The sequence below is a fragment of the Tachyglossus aculeatus genome, chromosome 23, assembly GCF_015852505.1.
Source record: "Tachyglossus aculeatus isolate mTacAcu1 chromosome 23, mTacAcu1.pri, whole genome shotgun sequence".
Lineage (NCBI taxonomy): Eukaryota > Metazoa > Chordata > Mammalia > Monotremata > Tachyglossidae > Tachyglossus > Tachyglossus aculeatus.
The window spans coordinates 25,729,128-25,742,011 of NC_052088.1; positions in this window are offsets into that span (position 1 = coordinate 25,729,128).

Here is a 12,884-nt window from a genome sequence, read left to right on the forward strand (position 1 = left end):
TAACAATTAACAGACATGTTCCCTGACCACAAGTTGATTGTCTAGGGGAGGAGGCAGACGTTATTATAAATAAATGTAGGGGGAAACCTTTGAAAGGTGGTGAATTTTTAATTGAGCAGTATAGAGTCTTGCTTGGGAAATTCTTCACTGCATAAGAGAAGAGCAGAAGTACTCATCTCTTTGTAAATACTCGTATACTTTACTATCTCTTCCCTCCATAATCTATTCTATTTTCTGTCTCCCCCAGTAGACTGTAAGCTCCTTGTGGGCATAGAAGTATCTGTCAACTGTTGCACTGCACTTCGTGGCTCAGTGGAAGGAGCCCGGGCTTTGGAGTCAGAGGTCATGGGTTCAAATCCCGGCTCCGCCGTTTGTCAGCTGTGTGACTTTGGGCAAGTCACTTCACTTCTCTGTGCCTCAATTACCTCATCTGTAAAATGGGGATTAAGATTGCGAGCCCCACATGGGACAACCTGATCACCTTGTATCCTCCCCAGTGCTTAGAACAGTGCTTGGCACATAGTAAGCGCTTAACAAATACCAAAATTATTACTATTATTATCATTCCCAAGTGCTTAGTACAGTGCTCTGCATGTAATAAAACAATCAGTAAGTACCAAAAAAATCATATTTTACCCATGAAGGAAAGGACTATTTATTTTCAGCATCTGTCTCCTAGTGAGTTTCTTGAGTGCAGAGATAATTTTTACTAAATCTCTGAATTTTCCCAACTGCTTAGTACAGTGTTATACACTGAATAAGTGTTCCATGTATATGATTGTTAGATTGATTGATTGGCTGACCTCTAGACCTCTAGACCTCTCCCCCTTGCAGACTGTGAGCCCGCTGTTGGGTAGGGACCGTCTCTATATGTTGTCGACTTGTACTTCCCAAGCGCTTAGTACAGTGCTCTGCACACAGTAAGCTCTCAATAAATACAATTGAATGAATGAATGTCCTCGAACCTTTGAAAGGAATCTCACACCACTTGTGCTCTCACTCACTGATCATTGAACTTTGAGCATTTATGTCCAAAGTGACCATGGCATAGTAATGATGCTCTGTCTATAGTTCCATGACCTAAATGGTTGTTGCCATGGTAGCCACTGTAGTATTTGCTACCCACATTAGCCTGAGTAGCCAAGGATTCCTGATGGTCCTAGCCACCTCATGGAATGTGCAATACATACTATTACTACTACTACTATTACTACAACTGCTGCAATATGACTCTTTGGTCATAAACTTCACCAGTGATGCAGAATATGGTTAAGACCCCAAGTCTTTTTATTTCCAGAGTGGTGCTGTTTCTGCTGGACTAATAAAAAGGCTATTACCCATACTAATCAAGTGGGAATAGTGGCTTGGGAACTACAAAACTTTGTCAGATAAAATGTGGTAGATGACTTGGGTCTTGAGCGAGCAGCAAATGGGGAGACTGGACTTGTCTTTGTGGTGATAGTACTCTTACTATTACTGGTCCTGGGTCAGAGCTAATTCTGTGGACTAAAAATCGATGGCATTTCAACATTTTGAAAGAATGGCAGACACACGGATGAACAGCCTAATTGAAAAGTTTGCCACAGTTTACCCACACAGTGGATAATTCAATCATGGATCACTAGAGTATTGTCTCTGTGGTGAAAGAAGACACTGATGAGGAATTCATCTCCTTCTGGCAGAAGGTGTGGGAAGCAGAGAGAAGCCATGAGGTGACTCATACTGAGAAAGATGAACAATAAAATTGTTCTTATGGACCGTGAATAGCAAATTCAAAGCTGTTATTCAGATTAAGTGCTTAGTTCAGTGCTCTGCACATAGTAAGCACTCATTAAATACCATTAATTGATTGATTAATTAATTCAAAGATGCTGCTTTTGACAATACCTAGACTTTGAGCCCCATATCTAGACTGTGACCCTCATGCAGGATAGGTTCATGGCCAACTGATAACCCTGTCTCTACCCCAGTGCTTAGAAGAGTGCTTGGCACATAGTAAGAATTTAGCAAATACTAAGTAAAAAAAAAGAGTTGCCTCGAATTTCTATTTTTTGCTGAACACAATTCTACTTCTCTAGATATCTCCAATTGTATATTCCTTACATGTCCTTCCAAAGATAAATGCAAGATGTTAAAACTACATCCGTTAATCAAATTTCTTCCTGAGCCATCTCTAAACACATTACCTGCAAAGTAATGTTATTTATTTGGCTGCAAAAGAGTAACATGGACATTTACTGTTAGTGGAGTGGGTGTGGCCTAGTGGAATGAATTGGGAGTCAGAGGACTGAATTCTCACCTCAGCTCCACCACTTTCCTGCTGTATGACCTTGGGCAAGTCACTTAACTTCTCTGGGCCTCAGTTTCCATCTCTGTAAAGCCGGGATTCAACACCTGTTCTCCCTTCTACTTAGACTGCAGGACATGTGGGCCAGGGACTGCTAGGCATAGAGTAAGAACTTAACAAATACCACAGTTATTATCATTACATAATAATAACGATTGTGGTATTTGTTAGGTGCTTACTATGTGCAAAACACTATTGTAATCTCCGGGGTAGTTGCAAGGTAATTGGATCAGACACAGTCCCTGTCCCACATAGGGCTCACAGTCTTAATCCCCATTTTACAGATGAGGTAACTGAGGTACAGAGAAGTAAAATGAGTTGCCCAAGGTCACACGGCAGACATGTGGCAGAGTCAGGATTAGAACCCACATCCTCTGACCCGTGCCCTTTCCACTACGACACACTGCTTCCCCAGTATGATATCCACAAAATGATATTACAATGTATTGATATCCCAGCTCTGCCAATTGTCAGCTGTGTGACTTTGGGCAAGTCACTTCATTTCTATGTGCCTCAGTTCCCCCATCTGAAAAATCGGGATTAAGACTGTGAGCCCCCCGTGGGACAACCTGATCTCCCTGTAACCTCCCCAGTGCTTAGAACAGTGCTTTGCACATAGTAAGTGCTTAATAAATGCCATCATCATTATTATTACTATCATCAGACTTTCACTAATGCTGCAGAAAAAAGTTCTCTCTGACAATGCCTTAACCTGAAGAACAACCATTCTAAACTCAAATCATTCACTCAAAGCACACTAGTACTTTTGAAGAAACCCATTAGCTTGATCATTTTTAATTTCTCTCCTCTCCCCACTGCAAAGATCTTTGAAGTTTCCTGATGCTGATTCTCTCCTAGTGTAGATGGGGGCCTGGGTTGATAATTCTTTGCATTCTCTTCTATATAGATTTAAGTGAAAAGGAGACTATTCTTCCACTGTGCACTGGGTAGAGATGTTGCATCTCCAGAGAAACACTCATCAGTGTTCAGCACTATTTAAGATCAGGTTCAGAACTGAATTAGCTAGTGGGAAGCAGCAAGACCCAGTGGATAAACCACGGCTTGATTGATTGATTGATTCAAAGATGCTGCTTTTGACAATATCTAGACTTTGATCCCCCTACCTAGACTGTGAACCTCATGCAGGATAGGTACATGTCCAGCTGATAACCTTGTCTCTACCCCAGTGCTTAGAAAAGTGCTTGGCACATAGTATGCATTTAGCAAATACCAAGTAAAAAAAAAAAGTTGCCTTGAATTTCTACTTTTTGCTGAACACAATTTTACTTCTCTAGATATCTCCAACTGTATATTCCTTACATTTCCTTCCAAAGATGAACCATGGGCTTGGAAGCCAGAAGGACCTGGGTTCTAATACCGGCTCTGCCACCTGGCTGCTGTGTGATTTTGGGCAAGACACTTCACTTCTCTGTGCCTCAGTTACCTAATCTGTAAAATTCATTCATTCAGTCATATTTATTGAGTGTTTACCATGTGCAGAGCACTTTACTAAGCACTTCGGAAGTACAAATCGGCAACGTATGGTGATTGAAACTGTGAGCCCTATGTGGTTGTGGGAATATGTCCAACCTGATTAGCTTGTGTCTACCCCAACGCTTAGAAAAGTGCTTGACACACAGTTGGTGCTTAGCAAACACCATTATGATGATGATGATGATTATTATTATTATTATTATTCATTCTAATGCAGCTTATTCCAGTATATCTTGCACACCTTAGACAGTGTAGCAGACTCAGTTCTTTGATGCTAGGAAACAGCACTTTGTGAACTTCCTGAGCCCTATCACAATGATGACCGCTAGAACAGTTATTTGGTCCCTCCTTCTCCCTACACCAACCAAACTAGAAACTATTCCTCCTCAAACCTTTCCACTACTCCAGAACCACCTATTTCTCGAAAGAGTTGGGTTGCCAATCAATCAATCAACGGTATTTACTCAGGGCACTTTAATAAGCACTTGGAATAGATTGATAGAATAGATTTGGTAGATGCCATCCCTGCCCACAAGGAGCTTACATCCACAGCTTTTTCAATTAATGAATACATGTGTTGATTACATTATTGATCCATTACAATCCATATGCAGAGCAGGATGAAACCCTAAACTAACAAATTTTTATTAATATGGGACATCTGGATGCGTTCATCTGAAGCTAATGCCATGTTGCCAGTGCCCATCATTAATTTCCCGTATGTCATGCTGACCTCACTGATTTGTTTTTCTACATCATGTTGGTCAGTGCACCTTTGGCTAAGGAGTTGAATTTGGACACAGCACTGAATTCTGTGTGGCTGATGAAAATCTATGCCTGTGCTGTATCTCTCCCAAAGAGGATGGTAAATAGCCTCAGCCTCTTTCAGACTCATTGTTAGTCCACTGTGCTGACTCTGTGAAGTGGTTCATAATCATTCGCAGGTGTTTTTGTGTGTATGTTTTCAGCATATCATAGGTTATGATCTTTCACAAATAAAACACTCAGCAGCTAGGAAATCCCAATGCAACAGCTAACATATTTGTACATTTTACGAGTGATATTACTGACCGGAAAACAAATGAGCCCCAAATCACCCTCCTTCCCACACTAATTCACCTTCCCACACTAATTCACCTTCCCACACTATTCCTGGCTGGTCATGTGTGGGACAGAAATGGAGCAGTCAATCAGTCAGTAGGATGAAGCAACTTCCTGCTTCATGCAGGATTCACCAACAATGGAACCACATAGGATGCAGGTCACTTTTTATCTGGGAATAAATCAAAATGGAAACAGAGAGCAATTCTTTTAAAATATGAGGTAGTGCGGATGTTTAGACGCCTACAGAAAAAAAAATTATTGAAGGGTTTATTAAAAATCTGCAAACTATACAGGAGAATAAAAGTGGGTGACATTCATTTTCAATAGATTAAATGATTAATCAATCAGTGATATTTAGTGAGCACCTACTGAATACAAAGCACTGTGCTAGAGTACTTGTATCAAGCTATATTGCAAGCTTCTTTAGGGCAGGGATTATGTCTACCTACTCTATTTTAATCCACCAAGCAAAGTGCTCAATAAATACCACTGATTGTCATATTGAACTCTCCCAAATGCTTTGTACACCGTTCTGCACATAGTAAACTCTCAATAAATATGATTGATTGATTGATGGATTGGGATAATACAACAGAAGCATTGGGAGAATACTTCCCTACTATCAAGGAGCTTACAATCTAATTAGTAGAAAAGGCTAATAAATAAGCAAGACTAATTAGAAAATTAGAAAATGATGATTGCATATTTCAGATAACTAAATGACCCTCTAGCCTCTCTTTAATAGAATACCCTCCAGACACTATCATCAGCAACAGCATCAATGATATTTACTGAGTGCTTAGAGTTTGCAGAGCACTGTACTAAGCGTACGATACAACAAAGTTGGTAGACACATTCCCTGCCCACAATGATCTTGCATTCTAGGGAATGAGCTTACTGGAACTCTTCCTTTTAATATCTGTCCCTCCTATCAGCCAGTATGAACAAGAACAGTTCAGAGTGTCATATTACAAGAATGTTCTCATTATGATTCGAAATTTCCCCAAAGTGAGGAAAAAACATATTGTTTTGACTGTGTATTCCTGTTAAAAACAAGGTAATTTTCCCTATCCTCAACAGCATGTGGATCCTGAAAAATATTACATTACACCCTTGTTCAAGCTCATTATTCTATCTACAGGAAGTTACAACAGGTTTTAGAGCCTCAGAGAGCCAAAATGCATAAAGTTTATGGTTATCCTTGCCCATTTGACAAGCTAGTTTCCCAAATGAATGACTATTGGCCATTCGAATGGAAAACAAAAGTCTGTTTATCAGCTGGTTAATTATACTGAAAACTGAAATAAGAGTCCCAGCAGGGATGCTCCCTATTTCTCACCCAAAATATAAACCATTTATGAACAAAAACATTTCCAACATTCAAGTGTTCATCCTGAGCAGCCACATCTGCCACAGGTGACTGCCGACCTTTCACCTCCATAAATCCCACTCTCAGCCAGATGCCGACGCATCGGAAAGGAAGAAACATGTTTCCGGATAAACTTCATCTCTTTTTATCTTTATTCCTTACTTCAAAAATGAGGTCATAACCAAAGGCAGTAAAATAAAAATATTCCTCACCCAGAATCAATTGGGTGAAAATATTCATTCCCCACTGTTAGCTTCTGTTTCTGAAGTTAGCCGAATTGAATTTATCTACCAGTAGGTTGGTGATTCAGACTGCGGTATTACGTGGTCTTTCCCTGAATGTCACAAGAGAAATCACTAAATTCATTCTCTTAGGGGCAGATTTCTTTAGAAAAAGATTTTATTAATCCTGATAGGAAAACGGTCGTAAACAATTTTTAAAAATTAATGAGAAGTTGGAGAACTTTTAAAACTTCCACAGACTTCTAGGAGTCCAGGTGTATAGAATTACAGGTTTCCACATGAGAAGATGGGAGAGTTGATTGCACAAGTTTCTTCAGTATATTTAAGAAATGTTTTTGAAAATGTGAAGCATTTAAAGTGTGCCCTTTGAAGAAGGAGCCCTGTTTTCATGGTTCATAAAATGCCTTACCCATCATTCATCTTGAATTCTGGTCCTTTGTTGCCAACGCAGGAATATATCAAATAGGTTGAAAAGACTGTGCCTAGATACAGCTTCTATATTCCCCTAGTAAAGGAAAGGGTTCCAACAAGATTCCATCAACTCTGCTGTGATTTTGCCATATCTTCATTGAGCACTTGGGATGTTGTTGAACTCAGGACTGCTGAAACTGAGTGGTGCCTGTCAGATCACTCATGCCTAAGGATGGTATCAAAGGTTTTTTTGTTGGTCTTTTTTAAGGTCACTGACGGCAGCACAGAAGTCTTGGTATTAGAATACATTTACAGAAAGAACCTATGTGAATCTCTTCAAACTCAACAGCCTAGCATGGGACAACTAGGAACCAGGTGACTTTCTGACGAAAAGTTTTGAAAGGTTATGAGGTGAAGAATGAAAAAGAATTAAAATGTAAGCACAACAAATGGAACAACGAATGACGTTAGACTGTAGACTGTAAGGTCATTGTGAGCCAAGAACGTGTCTACCAACTCTGTTGTGTTGTACTCTCTGAAGTGCTTAGTACAGTGCTTTGCACACAGTATGCACTCAATAAATTGCCATTGATTAATCAATGAAAGACACTAGATAGCTCGAAGTCATTCCTCCACCTCCCATCACTTATTCCATTTTTCAAAACACACAGATGAACATCACCATCTTGGGCCTTCATGGAAGGGTTTCCATGATGAAAGGTGAATGCTGTGGATGATTTTTTTATGGTATCTGTGAAGTGCTTACTATGTGCCAGGCACTGTACTAAGTGCTGGGGTAGATACAAGCTTATCAGGTTGTCACCACACCCGTTCCACATGGGGCTCACAGTCTCAATCCCCACTTTACAGATGAGTTAACTGAAGCACAGAGAAGTTAAGTGAATTGCCCAAGGTCACATGGCAGACAAGTGGTGGAGCCAGGATTAGATTCATTCATTCATTCATTCATTCATTCGTATTTATTGAGTGATTACTGTATGCAGAGCACTGTACTAAGCGCTTGAGAAGCACAAGTTGGCAACCTATAGAGACGGTCCCTACCCAACAACAGCTCACAGTCTAGAAGGGGGAGACAGACAACAAAACAAAATATGTGGACAGGTGTCAAGTCATCAGAATAAATAGAAGTAAAGCTAGATGCACATCATTAACAAAATAAATAGAATAGTAAATATGTACAAGTAAAATAAATAGAGTAAATTCATTCAATCGTATTTATTGAGCACTTACTGTTTGCAGAGCACTGTACTAAGCGTTTGGGAAGTACAAGTCGGCAACGTATAGAGACAGTACCTACCCAACCAACAACGGGCTCACAGTGTAGAAGGGGGGATCCCTTAGATCCCAGGTCCTTCTGATTTCCAGGCCCATGCTCAATCCACAAGGCCATCCCGATTTCAGAAACAAACCATTATTTGCTAACTTCTCACGAGAAGCAGCGTGGCTCAGTGGAAAGAGCCCGGGCTTTGGAGTCAGAGGTCATGAGTTCAAATCCCTGCTCCACCACTTGTCAGCTGTGTGACCTTGGGCAAGTCACTTCACTTCTCCGTGCCTCAGTTCCCTTATCTGTAAAAACGGGGATGAAGACTACGAGCCCCACGTGGGACAACCTGATCACCTTGTATCCCTCCCAGCGCTTAGAACAGTGCTTTGCACATAGTAAGTGCTTAACAAATACCATCATTATTATTATTATTATTGTATCTCTTAGAAAGAAAACATTCAGGAAGCCTTTGGGTTGTTCACTTCTTGTGTACTTGTGACCACCTGGGTTTACTAACGAACTGGGAAGAAATGTCTCAACTCCACAGGGAGATTCATTCATGTTATGGAGAGTGACTACACAATACAATTTTTAAAAAGGTAAAATAATGATCTTTTTCTGAGTATCTCATATTGTTCCATCAGTTGCGTGGTCTATTTACAGTTCTGATTCTTCTTTAAGAAAGACCCCAGGCTTTTCCTTGAGCCCTCACCCAGGAATTAATTGTCAGGAAATGCCTAACCCAGAGGACATGATTGCTTGAATGAATTGGAATTCCTCAAATAGACAATGGCTATCTTGTTAAATATAAATGAGTTGCAGAAGCGAATCACTTCATTTAAAAAGCTATCTAATATTACAAATCACTTCTTGACCCCCTACTCTAAATACCTCAGACATAGAAAAGTAAGATTCCGATAGCACATCCAACTGATTTTACTTTAAATTACTTCTTCAAATGGCAGAAGCTGTAGTCCCTAAACATGATCACTTGGGCAACAAGCTGGTAGCTCATGACATCCTCTAATGATATTGCATGTAAATATTTGCCCACCAAACAAGAGAACCAGGGTTAAAAAGTGGTTGCCCAAGCAGCATGGCTTAGAGGAAAGAGCCCGGGCTTGGAAGTCAGAAGTCATGGGTTCTAATCCCGGATCTGCCACTAATCAGCTGTGTGAGTTTGGGCAAGTCACTTCACTTTTCTGTGCCTCAGTTACCTCATTTGTAATATGGGGATGAAGCCTGTGAGCCCCACGTGGGACAACCTGATTACCGTGTATCTATCCCAGTGTGTACAACAGTGCTTGGCACATAGTAAGCACTTAACATGGTTCAGTGGAAAGAGCACGGGCTTTGGAGCGAGAGGTCATGGGTTCAAATCCCAGCTCTGCCAATTGTCAGCTATGTGACTTTGGATGAGTCACTGAACTTTTCTGTGCCTCAGTTACCTCATCTGTAAAATGGCGATGAAGACCGTGAGCTCCCCGTGGGACAACCTGATCACCTTGTAACCTTCCCGGCACTTAGAACAGTGCTTTGCACATAGTAAGTGCTTAACAAATGCCATTATTATTATTACCATTATAAATGATCTCATTACAAACCCCTACAATGCTGACACCAAATCAGATTCAGGGATGCAGGTTCAGATTCCAGAAGAAGTTAATAAACTTTGGTCCTTTGCAGCTGGTCCTAGATCCATGGATCTTTTCTTCAATTTTCATTCAAGATTTTCCAGCTCTCTACATCTGACCTTGCTTTCATGTGTAGACCTTGTTTCTGACCAAAAAAAAAAAAAAAAAAACTAGTTATGGCTTTTTTCCCCCTCTACTTTTGTTCTCCAGGAGCTTCTTAGGTAATCCTGAGCAGATAGAAAACAGGAACTTGATAATAGACTTCAGATATGAACTGTGTGACAAAAATTCTCATGAGAATGCAATTTTTGTAGAGCTCAGTGTCCTGAACTAAATAGACAAATGGTTTACATCAATATGATACCTCATTATGTAAGCGAACTAGCAGTATACAATAATCATAAATGTCTCCCAGTTGGTTTCATAGAAAGATTGCTCATTTTTGTGGTCACAGAATTTGCAAGGCAATTCAGTAAGTCTTCGTGCTCTTTCTTGCTTGCCTATTGTTCTGAAAATGCATTTAAGCCTTGAAGTACCCAGGAGGAAATGGGTATTCCCATCAAAGATCTTCCATTTCCAACCACAAGTTAACGACAAACAACAGGATATCTTTGGCAGTGGATCGCACCCACATAATCGAGTGATATATTTCAGTGATAAATTTTTGAAGAAATGGAGGGGTGGGGTGGGGGGGACGTTTGTTTTGGGTCCCTGCACAATTTGTAGTGAAAAAAACTGGGCAAACTCTTGGCTCCCCAAACTTCATTTGTCCCTTATGGAAGTATTTTTTATTCTTTTTAGGTGGTTAAGGATGAAGCTGGTAAATTGACTTCCTCCTGTTTTTCTTGTTGCATCTCAGGAGGGTGAGCAACTCTCCCTCCTTCCTTTCTTCATGTGCCTCTAAAGATTTATAATGTGTAGCAACACCTGCTGGGGGGTTAGCAGCAGCCTGAGCTTTCCCATAATGGTGCCCTGCTAGTGTTTAAAGTGATACAGATCACTCTCTCAATCCCTCTCACCCTCCAGTTACGGCTTGCCCGGAAAGGATAACCACATCGATGAACCGTCCTTTCTGCCCAGTGTGGCGAGACCTAGAAACTTGTCGTTCTGATCTCAGTCAGCCTTGAGAATAGAATCATTGTCTCTCCCGTACAGATGGTCAACAGACTTATGATCTGAGCAGGGGCCAGATCGACTTAAATTACAAAATACCTTATCCCAGGCTTGCCATCACACAGTTCACATGGAGCATAAAATGTTGGGGTAAATATCTACTCCCTTTACATGCATTATTTAAATTAACCCTCAAATCATTTTCGTATTAGTTCTCTCAACCTTCCTCAGGAAAACCTGCACATCATTAGTATGGATTTATGTAGATGTGAGAGCCTAAAGTAATGTTTCAGCACTAGCAAATGTGGGTAGAAGTGACTTAAAAACAAGCTGATCAGGCATTGGAACAACAAAGACCAGAGGATTAAGGCAATCAGTGAAGATGAAAGTGTAGAGAAATCTGTAGGGGGAAAAAAATGAGCTTGAGAGGAGTTCCGAAACAAGTCAAACGGAGAAAATATTCACCATCTTGCTCTTCCTTTTTCATATTACCCTACAGGCATATGAAGCATTGTTTGATTTTAGCAGTTCAGATCTCCTAATGTAAAATAGAAATTCAAGAGAAAGCAGGTTTCTGACCTTTCTTTGGCCTTTCCAACATCATTTAGCATTGCTGTCACTAGAAAAACACTTAGTAAAGTTGAGAACGTTTTTCCAGCAAAAATATACTAAAATAGAGTGGAAACTCATGTGGAACTACCTAATTATTTTTACTGCACCAAAGTAGCGGGGGCATATAGAAAAACTATGACACATTTCCATCTTACATACACACGCTTATTTTGTTGTTGTTCCACAGTGCCAAAAAGTGATAACTGGGAGTTTGAGAATTGTGCTGATAGTCAGCTGTCATTCATTATCCTTTCTTTTGACAACATTAGGCATTCAGTCATGGATTCATGGCTTTTTCCCTTTCTCTTTATTTTTAAAGAGACTGGGGGATGGGTGAGTTTATCAGAGGATTCAGCCCTGAATAGACTTTTGTTTTGCTCTTTCTTTTGCCTCCTGACTGTGTCAAATGCAGTGTGTCTCTCATGCAGTTTCACTCTTTAGAGAGTCTTGGCTGGGCCGGCTAGTTAGTATTCAGAAACAAGCCAAAGAGGATAAAATTCTTCTCCCTGGCTTGCTGAGACTGCAAATAAGCAATTAGACTAAAAGCTATGTATTGGAAAAAGAAGACTATCACAGACTTGCTTATTGACTGGAACTCTCCAGTCAACTTAAAAATGTTCATAGTTTCCTAAGAGAGAAACATCCAGATGCTTTGGAGGGCTGAAGTTGGGTTACTGCCCTCCCACAGAATGTGTTTGCAACAACTCTGCTTTGTAATGTACTCTGTGAACTGGAGGATTTTCCCATTTAATCTTGTTTGCCTATTGTAATGAGAAACAAATAGGGAAATTAGCAGTGATGGAAAATTAAACTTTTTTATTAGGCTCCATGTTATGAAAATATAGTCTTGAAAGATATCTATGTGTGCCTCTCCCATTTTGTTTGGCTCTACTTTCAAAGATTACAGGGGCCTGCCAAAGGTTACCTAGTGTCTTTATGTCTGACCACGAAGTACAGTGCATAAACACTTAGTACAGTGCTCTGCACACAGTTAGCACTCAATAAATGCGACTGAATGAATGGATTTCGATTTTATTGTTGAAGATGGAGTGTAGCACAGTGAATTTCCATCTTTACACATGCAACCATTTGCTGGGATTTCAACTGAATCAAGGGTCTCCTGGCCTATTTCAAGAAAGGCTTTATTTGCTGGGCTCCAGCAATATGATGTTCTCCTCCCTGGTATTCAGTATACTAGGGTTGGGCTTAACTAAAATAATTTCATGCAAAAAATGCCCAAGCTGTAAAACCAACATAATTGAATGGGGCGTGA